Raw genomic sequence first — 14,395 nt, 5'->3', positions numbered from 1 at the left:
TTAGTGGGAGACTTGAACCAACCACTATCAAATTTAGATAAATCAAATCAAAAAAATGAATAAGGAAGAGGTAAAAGATGTGAATGAAATCTTTGAAAAATTAGACTTAATAGACATATGGAGAAAAATAAATAGGGACAAAAAGGAATACACCTTCTTTTCAGTACCACATGGCACATTCACAAAGATTGACCATACACCAGGTCATAGAAAAATGGCATACAAATGCAGAAAAGCAGAAATAATAAATGCAACCTTTTCAGATCACAAGGCAATAAAAATAATGATTAGTAAGGGTACATGGAGAGCTAAATCAAAAATTAATTGGAAATAAAATAATATGATACTCCAAAGTTGGTTAGTTAGAGAACAAATCATAGAAACAATTAATAATTTCATTGAAGAAAATGATGATGGTGAGACATCCTTTCAAACCTTATGGAATGCAGCCAAAGCAGTACTCAGAGGAAAATTCATATCCTTGAATGCATATATTAACAAATTAGGGAGGGCAGAGATCAATGAATTGGAAATTCAAATAAAAATTCCTGAACTCAAACAAATTAAAAACCCCGAGAAGAAAACCAAATTAGAGATCCTAAAAATTAAGGGAGAAATTAATAAAATTGAAAGTGATAGAACTATTGAACTAATAATTAAGACTAGAAGCTGGTGCTATGAAAAAAAACATAAAATAGACAAAGTACTGGTCAATCTAATTAAAAGAAGGAAAGAAGAAAAGCAAATTGAGAGCATCATAGATGAAAAGGGGGACCTCACCTCCAATGAAGAGGAAATTAAGGCAATCATTAAAAACTTGTTTGCCCAATTATATGGCAATAAATATGCCAATCTATGCGATATGGATGAATATTTACAAAAAAAACAAATTGCCTAGACTAACAGAAGAAGAAATAGAATTCTTATTTTTGTTTGTTTGTTTTTTTCTGTTGGCCTCAGTTTCTTTATCTTTATTTTTTCCCCTTTTTACATTATTTTATTTGGTCATTTCCAAACATTATTCATTAGAAACAAAGATCATTTTCATTTTCTCCCCCCCCTCCCATCACCCCTCCCAGTGGCAACATGTGATTACTCTGGGTATCATACGTGTCCTCAGTCTGAACTCTTTTCCATATCATTGGTATTTTCATTAATGTATTCATTTAGAGTCTCTCCTCAATCATATCCCTTCCACCCCGGTAGTCAAGCTATTGCCTTTCCTCGGTGTTTTTACTCCCACCTTTTGTCCTCTGCTTGAGGGTAGTGTTTTTTTCCTCCTTGATCCCTGTGGATTGTTCAGGTACATTGCATTTCCACTAATGGAAAAGTCCATTACGTTCTATTGTACCATAGTGTATCAGTCTCTGTGTACAATGTTCTCCTGGCTTTGCTCCTTTCACTCTGCATCACTTCCTGGAGGTTGTTCCAGTCTCCATGGAATTCCTGCACTTTATCATTCCTTTTAGCACAATAATATTCCATCATCAACATATACCATAATTTGTTCAATCATTCCCCAATTTAAGAGCATTCCCTCATTTTCCAATTTTTGGCCACCACAAAGAGTGCAGCTATGAATATTCTTATATAAGTCTTTTTCCTTATTATCTCTTTGGGGTACAAAGCCAACAGTGCTATGGCTGGATCAAAGGGCAGACAGTCTTTTAGTGCCCTTTGGGCATAGTTCCAAATTGCCCTCCAGGATAGATCAATTGAATGGATCAATTCACAACTCCATCAGCAATGAATTAATGTCCCCACTTTTTCACTCAACTTCTGTTTTTATTATAAAAGGTACAGTTGTGTTTATATTTAAACAACAAAGAAAGAAAAAGCATCTACACACTTTTAAAAAATTAATTCGATATTTCTAAGTCTATTTTAACTAATTTTAAAATACTACATACAGAAGCCAGAATCCAGGGTGAGGATGGAGGAAGGAGGGGAGAAGGGAATCACGAAGAAAAATATTTAGACAATTACTTGTCTGTTGTGGGTAAATCAATAGGAATCCTGGGAGATACAAGAAATCAGTAACAACTTTGCTCATAACTGATAATTTTCCCTCATGTTTGTTTTAATAACGTCCATATGGTTGCTCTCTGTATGACCCCTTCACTGGCCTAGCTGGAGGGGCCTTCAGGAAGGGCCTTGTCCTATTCCAGTCATCTTGACCATAATCTTCATAAGAATCTTGTGCTTCTCCATGTCCATAGTCATTATACTCCGAGTCCCTTTGGCCCTGGCTATAATAGCCTTCATATCCTTCATAACACTGCTCAACATAGGTATCATCATATCCATATTCTTCGTAAGCAAGCAGACGTGGCTCTTTTCATAATGTAGGTGAGGTTGTGTCTAGGACTCTCTCTGGCCTAGTCATGTGCTTTCTTATCCTGTATTTTCTTTAATCCTTAATCTTTAATAAACTTCATAAAAATATAATACTCCTTGCAGAGAGAAACTTATTTCTATCTTGCCTAAGTCTCTCCCCTAAATTTTAATATTTAAAGTTCCCCCTCCTTTTATCTTTCTTTTTGTTTTTTCCCCTCCAAATCATGTTAATCTTTCCCTATGAGTGATTTTTCTGGTTATTCTATTATTGCATACAATTTTTGAAAGTTACACATAACATTTCCCCCATTTTTTAGTATATATAATTTGATCTAATTGTAGCCCTTAGAGAAGAGATTTTGAGTAAAAGAAAAAAAAACTATTTTCTCCTATTCCCTTTCTTTCATATTTACGTTTTCATGTTTCTCTTGCTCTTTGTGTTTGGATGTCACACTTTCCACTGATTTCAGGTCTTTTCTTTGCAAATACGTGGAAATCTTCAATTTTGTTGAATTCCCATACTTTCCCCTGAAGGTATATAGTCAGTTTTGATGGGTAGAGAATTCTTGGTTGAAGACACAGTTTTCTTCCCTTTCTGAATATTGTGTTCCAGGCTTTGCAGAATCTTAGCGTGTTTGCTTCTAGGTCTTGTGTAATCCTTATTGCTGCTCCTCTGTATCTGAAGTTCCTTTTTTTAGCTTCTTGTAAGTTTTTTTTTTTTCCTTAGCTTGGAAGCTCTTGAATTTGGCAATTACATTCCTGGGGGTTGTCTTTTGGGGATTTAGTATAAAGGGTATTCTATGAACCCTTTCTATTTCTATCCCCCCCCCCTTTGAGACTATCAGAGCAATTCTCTTCTATGATTTCTTGTAGTATGGCATCAAGATTTTTGTTAATCTCTAGTTTTTCAGGTAGACCAATGATTCTCAAGTTGTCTCTCCTTCCTCTGTTTTCCTGGTCTTTCACCTTGTCAGTGAGATATTTTATGTTTTCATCTAATTCATTAATGTTTTGACTTTGCTTTATTAACTCTTGCTGTTTTGCAAGATCATTGGTTTCCAGTTGCTCAATTCTGGTCCTTAAGGCCTGGTTTTCTGCTTTAATCATTTGGCATTCAGCTGTAATTTCTTGGTTCTCTAATATAATTTGTTGGGGGTTTTTTTGAACCATTTCCCACTTCTCTTTCCAGAGGTGCTTCCATATTTCTGATGATAAGCTCCATTTGAGACTCTTCCAGGGCTTGTGGACAATTTTCTTTTTTCATTTTTTTTTTATTTTTGCCTTTGTTTGAGTTTCATCCAGTATTTCCTCTGTGGACTGGGTTTCTCCTCCATAAAATTTTCTGAGGGTGACAGCTTTCTTTTTTGATCTCCTGCTGGGATTTTGAGGCTCCTGTGCACAGATAGCCATTTTTTCTGGATATTTTCAGTTCCCTCTTTAGTCAGATATCAGAGTCTGCTGAGCAGGTTTTTTGTGTATGGAGTTAATGAGCTGGCTCTAGATTTTCCTCAGTCCTTTGCAGCTTATCTTGGTACCATCCTCCAGGTAGTGCTCAGAGTCTGTGCTCTCTTGCCTGCCTGGGTTTCTGGTTTAGCTACTTTCAGGGATGGGTCCCCTGCAGACCTAGTCAATTCGCAAGGACCCAAAATATGCTCCCAGTTTGTTCCAGCGGGACTCCCGTCTCACTCCCTGGCTCCTGTGGGTGCTGGCTCTGGGCACCTGGAGTCTGCGTTCTTTCACGTCTTGAGTTTTTCTGCCTGGCTGCCTTCAGGGGGGCATCCTCCTGCTGTCCTAGTAAGCTTCCAAGGGCTCAGAAGTGCACTCTCCTCCCTTCAGATGAACCCTTTGCTCATTCATCTCAGTGTTCTCTGGCCCCAGCTCTGGATCTATAGGTGGGGTGGGGGAGGGTGGATCTGTTCACCTATGTGTGGGATCCTTTTTCCCCTCTTATAGGCTGGTAAAGCCTCAATCCCACGCACCTTCACTGCTGTGCCCCACTCTACAGCTCCTCCACTCCTCTGATATAGATTCTTGACGTCTTTTGGGGGTGATCCTTATCAGTATATGTCGGGGAGAGTGAGTAAGCCACATTTAGCTGGCCGCCATGCTTACCCGGAAGTCTCTCAGTTTCCAAGAAATAGAATTCTTAAATAATCCCATATCAGAAAAAGAAATCCAACAGGCCATCAAAGAACTCCCTAAGAAAAAATCCACAGGGCCTGATGGATTCACAAGTGAACTGTTTCAAACATTTAAAGAATAGGTAACCCCAATACTATACAAACTATTTGACAAAATAAGTAAAGAGGGAGTTCTACCAAATTCCTTTAATGACACAAACATGGTACTGATTCCAAAGCGAGGCAGGTCAAAAATGAAGAAAGAAAACTATAGAGCAATCTTCCTAATGAACATAGATGTAAAAATCTTAAACAGGATACTAGCAAAAAGAATCCAGGAAGAGATCAGGAGGGTTATTTACTATGATCCAGTAGGATTTATACCAGGAATTCAAGGATGGTTCAATATTAGGAAAACCATCCACATAATTGACCACATCAACAAGCAAACCAACAAGAACCACATGATTATCTCAATAGATGCAGAAAAAGCCTTTGATAAAATACAACACCCATTCCTATTAAAAACACTAGAAAGCATAGGAATAGAAGGGCCTTTCCTAAGAATAAGAAACAGTTTATATCTAAAACCATCAGCAAACATCATCTGCAATGGGGATAAACTAGAAGCCTTCCCAATAAGATCAGGATGCCCATTATCACCTCTATTATTTAACATTGTACTAGAAACACTAGCAGTAGCAGTTAGAGAAGAAAAAGAAATTGAAGTTATTAAAATTGGCAATGAGTAGACCAAGCTTTCATTTTTTGCGGATGATATGTTGGTCTACTTAAAAAATCCTAGAGAAGCAACTAAAATGCTAGTCGAAATAATCAACAACTTTAGCAAAGTAGCAGGATACAAAACAAACCCACATAAGTCATCAGCATTTCTATATATTTCCAATACATCACAGCAGTAGGAAAAATGCAGTATTCAAAATCATCTTAGACAAAATAAAATACTGAGGAATCTATCTACCAAAACAAGCACAGGAACTATATGAACACAACTTCAAAACACTCTCCACACAACTAAAACTAGAACTGAGCAATTAGAAAAACATTAACTGCTCATGGGTTGGATGAGCTAACATAATAAAAATGACCATCCTACCCAAACTTATGTATTTATTTAGTGCCATACCCATCGAAAACCCAAAAAACTTCTTTACGTAATTAGAAAAAAAAAACATAACAAAGTTCATTTGCAAGAACAAAGGATAAAGGATATCCAGGGAAATAATGAAAAAAAAATGTGAAGGAACGTGGTCTTGCAATCCCAGATCTCAAAGTATACTATAAAGCAGTGGTCATCAAAACAATTTTGTACTGGCTTAGAGACAGAAAGGCTGCTCAGTGGAATAGACTTGGTGTAAGTGACCTCAGCAAAACAGTCTATGACAAATCTAAAGACATCAGCCTTTGGGACAAAAATCCACTATATTATAAAAATTGCTGGGAAAATTGGAAGATAGTGTGGGAGAGATTAGGCTTAGACCAACACCTCACACCCTACACCAAGATAAACTCAGTATAGGTGAATGACCTGAACATAAAGAAGGAAACTATAAGTAAATTAGGTGAACATAGAATAGTATATTTGTTAGACCTTTGGGAAGGGAATAATTTTAAAACCAAGGAAGACTTAGAAAGAGTCACAAAATGTAAAATAATTAATTTTGACTACATAAAATTAAAAAGTTTCTGTACAAGCAAAACCAATGTAATGAAACTTAGAATGGAAATAACAAACTGGGCAACAATCTTCATAACAAAAAACTCCGACGAAGGTCTACTTACTCAAATTTATAAAGAGCTAAACCAATTGTACAAAAAAATCAAGCCATTCTTCAATTAATAAATGGTCAAGGGATATTAACAGGCAATTTTCAGTGAAAGAAATCAAAACTATTAATAAGCACATGAAAAAGTGTTATAAATCTCTGATAATCAGAGAGATGCAAATCAAAACAACTCTGAGGTATCACCTCACACCTAGCAGATTGGCTAACATGGCAGGAAAGGAAAGTAATTAATGCTGGAGGGGATGTGGCAAAGTGGGGACATTAATTCATTGCTGGTGGAGTTGTGAATTTATCCAACCATTCTGGAGTGCAATCTGGAACTATGTCCAAAGGGTGATAAATGACTGTCTGCCCTTTGATCCAGCCATTGCACTGCTGGGTTTGTACCCCAAAGAGATTATAAGGAAAAAGACATGTACCAGAATATTCAATGACCCTGAACAATCTAGAGGGGTACAGGAGAAAAAACACTATCCACATCCAAAGGAAAAACTGTAGGAGTAAAAACAGTAAAGAAAAACTACAGCTTAATGACATGGATCGAAGGAGATAGGAATGGGGAAATAGACTCCAAATGAACACCCAATTCAAATACCAACAACATGGAAAGAGGCTCTGATCACGAACACTGGCAATACCCAGTCTAACTGCATATTGACTATGCGAGGGATGCGGGAGGGGAGAGAGGGAAATTAAATGTTTTTTGTAATCAAGGTACAATGTATGAAATTAAAAATTAAAATAAAAAAATTTGTAAAGCAATTTAGAATTATGCAAATAAAAACATGCTTTTTAAATCAGTCATACTATTACTGGGCTTATAAGCCAAGAAAGTCAGTGATTAGAAGAGAGTATTCATATACTCCAAAATATTTATAGCATCACTTTTTGTGATAGCTAAGAATTAGAAGCAAAGTATTGTTGTTAATCAATTATTTTAGTCATGTCCAACTCTTTATGACCCCATGTGGAATTTTCTTTTTTTTTGCTTTTAAGTTTTCTTTTTATTTAAGTATTTTTCCATAATTACATGATTCATGAGATTTCCTTCCCCTTTTCCCTCCCCTCCTCTCAGAACTGACAAGCAATTCCACTGAGTTATAAATGGATTATCCCTCAATATATATTTCCATATTATTCTTTTCTGTAACAGATTAATCTTTTAAAAACCCAAACCCCACATCCAATACTTATATAAACAAGTGATGAATCAAATGTTTTTCTTCTGTAATTCTATCCCAACTGTTCTTTCTCTTGATGTGGACAATGTTTTTTTTTTCTCATAAGTCTCTTGGGATTATCCTGGATCATTACATTGCTATTATTTCCTGCAAAGTCCATAACATATGATGGTCCCATAATGTTTCAGTTTCTGTATACAATGTTCTCCTGGTTCTATTCATTTTGCTCTGCATCATTCATGGAGGTCTTTCCAGCTCATATGGAAATCAAGAGGTTTATCATTCCTTATTGCACAACAGTATTCCATCACCATCATATATCACAATTTGTTCAGCCCTGAACTCCATGTGGGGTTTTCTTGGCAAAGATACTAAAATAGATTTGTCATTTCCTTGTGCAGCTCATTATACAGAAGAGAAAAATGAAGCAAAAAAGGTTAAGTGACTTGCCCTATGTCATACAAAAGAAACTATCTGAAGCCAGATGTGAAATCAGGTTTTCCTGAGTCTAGGGCTCAATAATTTATCCAGTTTGCCACCAAGATGCCCCAAACAGAGTAGATGTTCATCAATTGGTTAATAACTAAAAAATTTGTGGTATATGAAGGAATATTACTGTGCTGTAAGAAATGATGGGCATGATGAATAGAGAGAAGCATGAAAATATCTTTAGAAATGATGCAGAATGGATAATCATAGTTAAGAAAACAATATACACAGTAACTATAACATAAATGGAAAGAGTGATACATTAAAATTATAACGTAAATGTAACAAAACTAAAAAGATTGAATAAGATTCAAGTGAAGAGATAAGAAAAGACTTCTTCATGAAGTCAGGAGATACATTGATATTACACATTATACATGTCCCCAGTAGTTGAATACACATTGTATATATTTTTGGACTTCTTCAATACTAATCAAGAGTGCTGACTTCCCCCCTCTGTAATAAAATGTAATTTTAATTACATTTTATTATACAGAATTGTGAACAAATTGTGATATATGATGGTGATGGAATACTGTTGTGCAAAAAAAAAAATGTAATAAAAAAAAAACATTATATAGGATGGTTCTCTGGGAGAGGCAAAAGGAGAGAAACATGGGATACTGTAGTGATATAAGAAACAGAAAATGAGTTAAATCAAGGAAGATAGTGAAACAATCTTTCTTAATCAAAGAGTTTTCTTAGCATCTCTCCTTGACTATACTTCTCTTAAAAAAAACCACCTGAATGAAGAAGTTGTGAAATTTAGCCCTGTTTTATTATATTTACAAAAAGAATAATATATAATAATATCTCAAAATATTACTAAGAAAATAAAGAAACAATTTCCTGTTCATGGATTTCTAGTGCATTTCTTTGGCTCCTTTTTTTAAAAGAAGAATTTGTTTTCCACATCAAGCTATTGGCCAAACCACAGGTGTCTGTCAGTAATGATAATAAGTTAAAACTCATGAATTTGCTTGTAAATCTATCAAAGGGAACGAAAAGGATCCAGCTGCCCAAGGAAAATAACTGAAAAAAAAAGTCATTGTTAATATCGGCACATTTCTATGTATTTTTCAATTTTTCCATTTTTTTGTCAAGAGCTTTAATGGTCAGATTTGGCAGCCAGTGATGTAGTGAAGGGGCAAGGTTGGACAATAAAATGAGATGCTTGGCAAAAAATGTATTTTTTTAAACTTTTTCTTCTTAAGTTTATTGTAAATTATGCTGACTGACTAAAATCTCTCTCTTCTTTTTTTTTCTTTTTTCTTAATCATGAGCTTTTGAAACTAGAGCTAGCCCAAAAGGGAAACCCTAACCAAAGAATGGAACAAGGAGACTGAAAGGCCTGGAAAATACCAATTATGGCTAGGAAGAGTTTCCAAAGGGTCAGAGCAAATACAGAGATCTTAAACCTTTCAGCCTTGCCAGATTTTTAAATTCCTCAGGGCAATTCTAGGGATGATTTCATTCAATTACACTACAGTCAATATGACAAAGGTAAATAATAATAATAATAGAGATTCCCAGAAATCCTTATATCTGGTGTGTGCAAACTTCACTAATCTGGCTGGCCCACCCATGATTGAGAAACCATATATTTTAAACGGATCAGTAATGTAAATGTTGGCAAAAGGAGCACTTTCTTTCACAGTGACATTTACAGGGCTTATTATGACCACTATTCTTATGTCAGACTGGAGAGCAAGGATGAAACAAACTTGGGCTGATGTTGGGGGGAGGGGGGAATAGGGAGTATGGAAGGCTCTTTTCAAGTTCTTCAACTTAAAGGACAAGTACGAAGGAAAAGAAAGGTCCTGACTAACAGTTATTTGCTACAAGTTTCTTATCCAAACAAAGATTCGTTTTCTGCCTGAATACATGCAAGTATTTTGTGGTGTTAGAGTTTACTTGAAATATTGTGACTTAGAAAGAAGGACACTTCAAAACCATTTCCCAACAAACTGGTTGTTAACTAGTTCTATTTTTCTGGATAGAAAATCTTGATATGACTTCCCAATTTACAGAGTCCATTTTGATATAATTCACCGGCTGTTGAATTCTTTCCATAGTGAGACTGTGTGGCATGTTTTCCCATCTTCATTTCTACAATGATTCATCACTCTTTGCCTTAATTTCTCTCACAAGAAAAAAAAGCATAAAAAAGAGACATAAGTTGTATTGTTGATTTATTTTGGAAGGAACCTTAAAGGCATTAAAGACCCCTTTTATTTTACAGAAGAGGAAAGTGAGGACCAAAGAAGTGAAGTAGCTTTCCCCAGAGCATACAGGTAATATATATCAGATTCAGCACTCAAGCCCATGTACTCAGACTCAAAATTTTAAATTTCCTTTTTCCACACACACCTGACTTTTGAGAAAATTGGGATAATGAATGGAACACTTAAATTTTGTTTCAGAAGACCTGAGTTCATATCCTGACAGCAGTATTTGTTATCAGTTCAATTTTCACCAAAGCAGCCAACCTATCTAAGCATTTTTTTCTAAAACTCATTGCCAATTATGTTAAATGACTAAAGTATCTCTCTTCTTTATTTTTTTCTTCCCATTTCTCTTTATCTGGGGCTTTTGAAACTAATGGTAGCTAGTGAGTTTCCTCACCTATGGAATGAACACAAATCATTGTGCTTCTCACAGCATAATTAGAAGGGGTACATGCACTGTAGGCTGTATCAGTGGGATGTGCCCAGGTCTATGAAATCATAGACAAACCAGAATGTTCAAGACAGATCGTGGGCTTTAGATTTAGATTTGGAAGAGACCTTTGAGACCACCAGGTTCAAGCCACTTAATTCATAGATAAAAAGACTGAAACCCAGATAATGAATAACTTGTCCAGGATCATACAAGAGAGTTTTCAGAATTGCATCCAGTAAGCCTTCCTTCCACCATATAGTATTTTCTTCCAAGTATGAGTACTGTCTGCACTTCTGACTTCCCAAGGATGTTTTGTGGAAATAATTTTGAAAACTTTAAGTTTTTTAAAGAACAGGTATAAGTATGATCTGTGAATTAATACCATATCTTGACATAATTCATTACTTTTTTCTTCTTTCTTCTAAACTTCTATATTACAGTTAAAGGTATTTCCTGACACCACAATTTTGTCATCATTCATAACTCCTCAGTCTCTCTTATTCTGCATATGTAATTAGTTACTAAAACTTACTCTTTATACTCCTACATTTCTTGAAACTGGTCCATTCTCTTGATTCAGGCATTAGTCTAATTCAATACCTTACCACATCTCACCTAGACTATTATAATAGTCAATTAATTGCTCTCCTTGACCAAAATCTTATCTCATCCTAATCTATCCTCCACATAACTATTCAAGTGATTTTCTTAAAGCATGGGTATTGACCATTGGATTTTCATTCCCAATAAATTCCAGTGATTCTCTATCATCTCTATGATTAAATATGAACTCCAGTGTATCACATGCAAATATCAGCCTCATTCATATCTAGGACCTAATTTTACCTTTTCAATCCTAAAGTGTATTATACCCCTTAATGAACTCTTCAGTAGAGTCACACTGGCTTTCTTACCATTCCTCCTGTACAACACTTCATTTCCTATCTCCAAGCATTTGCACTGACTTGCCTGTTCTTGGAATGTTCTCCTTCCTTATCTCTGCCTCTTCCTTCCATACTCAGCTCAAACCTTACCTTCTATATGAGGTCTCTTGCTATGCCTGCTTTAACCCTCAAAACATCATGTCTACTTTGAGCTATATATGTGCATGTTTGTCTCCTGTAATAGAAGGCAAGTTCTTGATTTCAGAGATGGTTTCTCTTTGGTCTCTGATTTCTCTGGAACCTAGCATAGTTCCAGAGTATGTATTGAAACAATACTTGTAAACTAATACATACATGGATGTATGAACTTATTCAGGCACATATATCGTATATTTTTCTTAACTCCATATTGCCTTAGATTTCTTTTAATCTTTTAAATTGAATGTTGTAAAATTAAAAACAGAATAAATGTTCCTTGAAATGTAAGCATAAGAATTGAAGTTCTATTGATATAAAATGTGTGGAAAGAGCTTCTCAAATCTGAGGACTGCCATGCCCAATAATTTCTGGTCTGCTTAGCACAGTCTTATGTTAAATAGACTTATAATTGCCAGCTTTTTGCCCATAGAGATCACTGAATACTCTGACCAAAGTCAGATAAAGGTTTAAGAGCAATGTTTCTCATAGTAAAGAGGAGAAAAAGTTCAATGATATAATAGCTATAGGAGCTATTTAGGTAACTAGCTGTTCTATGTTCCAAAAGAGCTTTGTCTTTGGAGGTGAATATTCCCCTTTTAGAGAGAAAATACTGATCACAATTAAAAATTAAAAATTCTTCTTCCTTGTGGAGGAAAAGAGCAGCTTTTTCCTCTCACCAAATACTGAACATGAAAAAGGTTTGCCTCTCTGAGAGACCTTAGGCATAAAACTTTTGTCTCTAAGCTAAAAGAAAGATGCTAGATCCCCACAGCATTTCAGCTGATAACTCCAACTGAAACCAGAACCTGGAAATAAAGTGAAGCTCCACTACCATAAGCCACTGGAAATAAACTTGGTTCCAACTCTGAGAGCAAAATTTTATTCCATTTTGACATATAAGAAGAGAGGAAAGTAGGTCAATAGGAAGCAGAGTGATGACATAAAGAGAAGATACTGGTAGTTCTGTAGCATCAAGAGGTTGACCCACTAGACATACATGCTCCCTATTGTAAGCATTCCCTGTGTTATTTTTTACATTATTACACTGGTCATACCTGTTTTCTATTTGAAGGTTCCTCCATCCAAAATCCATATTTATGTGTTCTCCAACATGTATTCCCTACACATCTGTAAGCTTCCCATTGATGAAGAGTATATTTGTAGGACAGTATTCCCCTGGTTTGGGGGAGAAATGATCTAGCATTATCATTATTATTAATGTCATTTCATTTTGTTCTTAACCCTTTGTTTTGAAGAGGACAAATGACAATATGTAGTGATGTCTTGACTTGTATATGAATTGGATTAATGTGATGCAGAATTGCACAAAGTTGTCAATTTTATCTTTCAGAGTCATAAGTCTACTAGCAAAACAACTGTCAGGATAACTAGTGATGGCCCAGGATGCACCCAGGCATCAGTTTTCAATTATAATTTGGAAATATTTAGTGAAATAAATATAAATATAACTTTAAAAAGTCAATCAGAGCTAATTTATTCTGGAGGTCAATTATTTTAGGGATATGAACTTGGAAAGATATTCATAGATTTCTTTCTAATTTTTTTAATCATTACCTTCTATCCCTTCTATCTTAGAATCAATTCTATATATTGCTTCCAAGACAGAAAGTGGTAAAGGCTAAACACTGGAAGTTGAGTGACTTGTCCAAGGTATCATACAGCAAGGAAGTACCTGAGGTCATATTTAAACCCAAGACTTCCCATCTCTAAGTCTGGCTCTTAATTCACCAAGCCACCTATCTGCCCATTCTCATTTTCTTTTAATGAATATTCACTGAGTTCTAAAACTTGTCAATATCTTGGTGAGAATTGGTAGGTAGGATACATTGGAAAGCATGCTTGATTTTAGACTCCTTGATGAGAGAGAGAGAGAGAGCGCTTTAAGACCTTGGATAGCCAAGGCAGGGAAAGAGATCAATCCCTATCATTCACATGACCAATCTGAAGGAAAGCAGTCCACAGGGCTCCTCTTACTCCAAGCACCAGCCTCTAACTGACTCTAGCCCTCCTCACAGGAAGTCCAGAGAACTCCAGAGGCTGTTCTCTATCTCACTTCCTGCATCTCACATGTGCCAATGGTGGCTCTAGCTTGACCTAGGACCACCCAGAGGTCTGTCCTTTATTTGAAAATGTCTGTTGAAGTCCTTATTCTCAAATAATTAAATCTTGAGTTTTCTGCAAGCCCTTCCTAATCTTGTTACACTGAGTAGGGTGGAGAATGTAGTTTCCAAGACCTGATTCTATTATTACAAGTATCTCTATTGTTATTGATCAGGAAATAGCTAAATCAGACCTTCTAAAGAATGGTATGAATAGGGTGGAGTAGTTTTGAAATTCACAGTATTTCACACTTAACATGCTGTAATTGGGGGGACTCTCACTCCTTAGATGTAGAAATAAGGGTTGAAGACAGTGAGGAAAGGGCTGATGAAAATGGCTTCCCTCACTACTCCCTCCCAGAGTCCCTGAATTACTTGAGGGAGACAAAATGGAGATCTCCACTCCATGAAGGCTTGCCCCTTGATGGCTGTGCTGGCCCTTAAGGGCTGTGGAGAAATATTCCATACAAGGAGTGGAATGTGGGACCTCATTCCGGACATGCACTGCTTTAGGGCACTCACAATCCTCTCCCTCTTGTCTCCTTGAAAACTGGCAACAAGATGGAGTCTGCCAATGGCTTATTCTCTAGATGTAAA

This window comes from Monodelphis domestica, chromosome 2 (assembly GCF_027887165.1).
Source record: "Monodelphis domestica isolate mMonDom1 chromosome 2, mMonDom1.pri, whole genome shotgun sequence".
Taxonomy (NCBI): Eukaryota; Metazoa; Chordata; class Mammalia; order Didelphimorphia; family Didelphidae; genus Monodelphis; species Monodelphis domestica.
The sequence above is the reverse complement of the archived record's forward strand: the minus strand, read 5'-3'. Positions refer to the sequence as shown.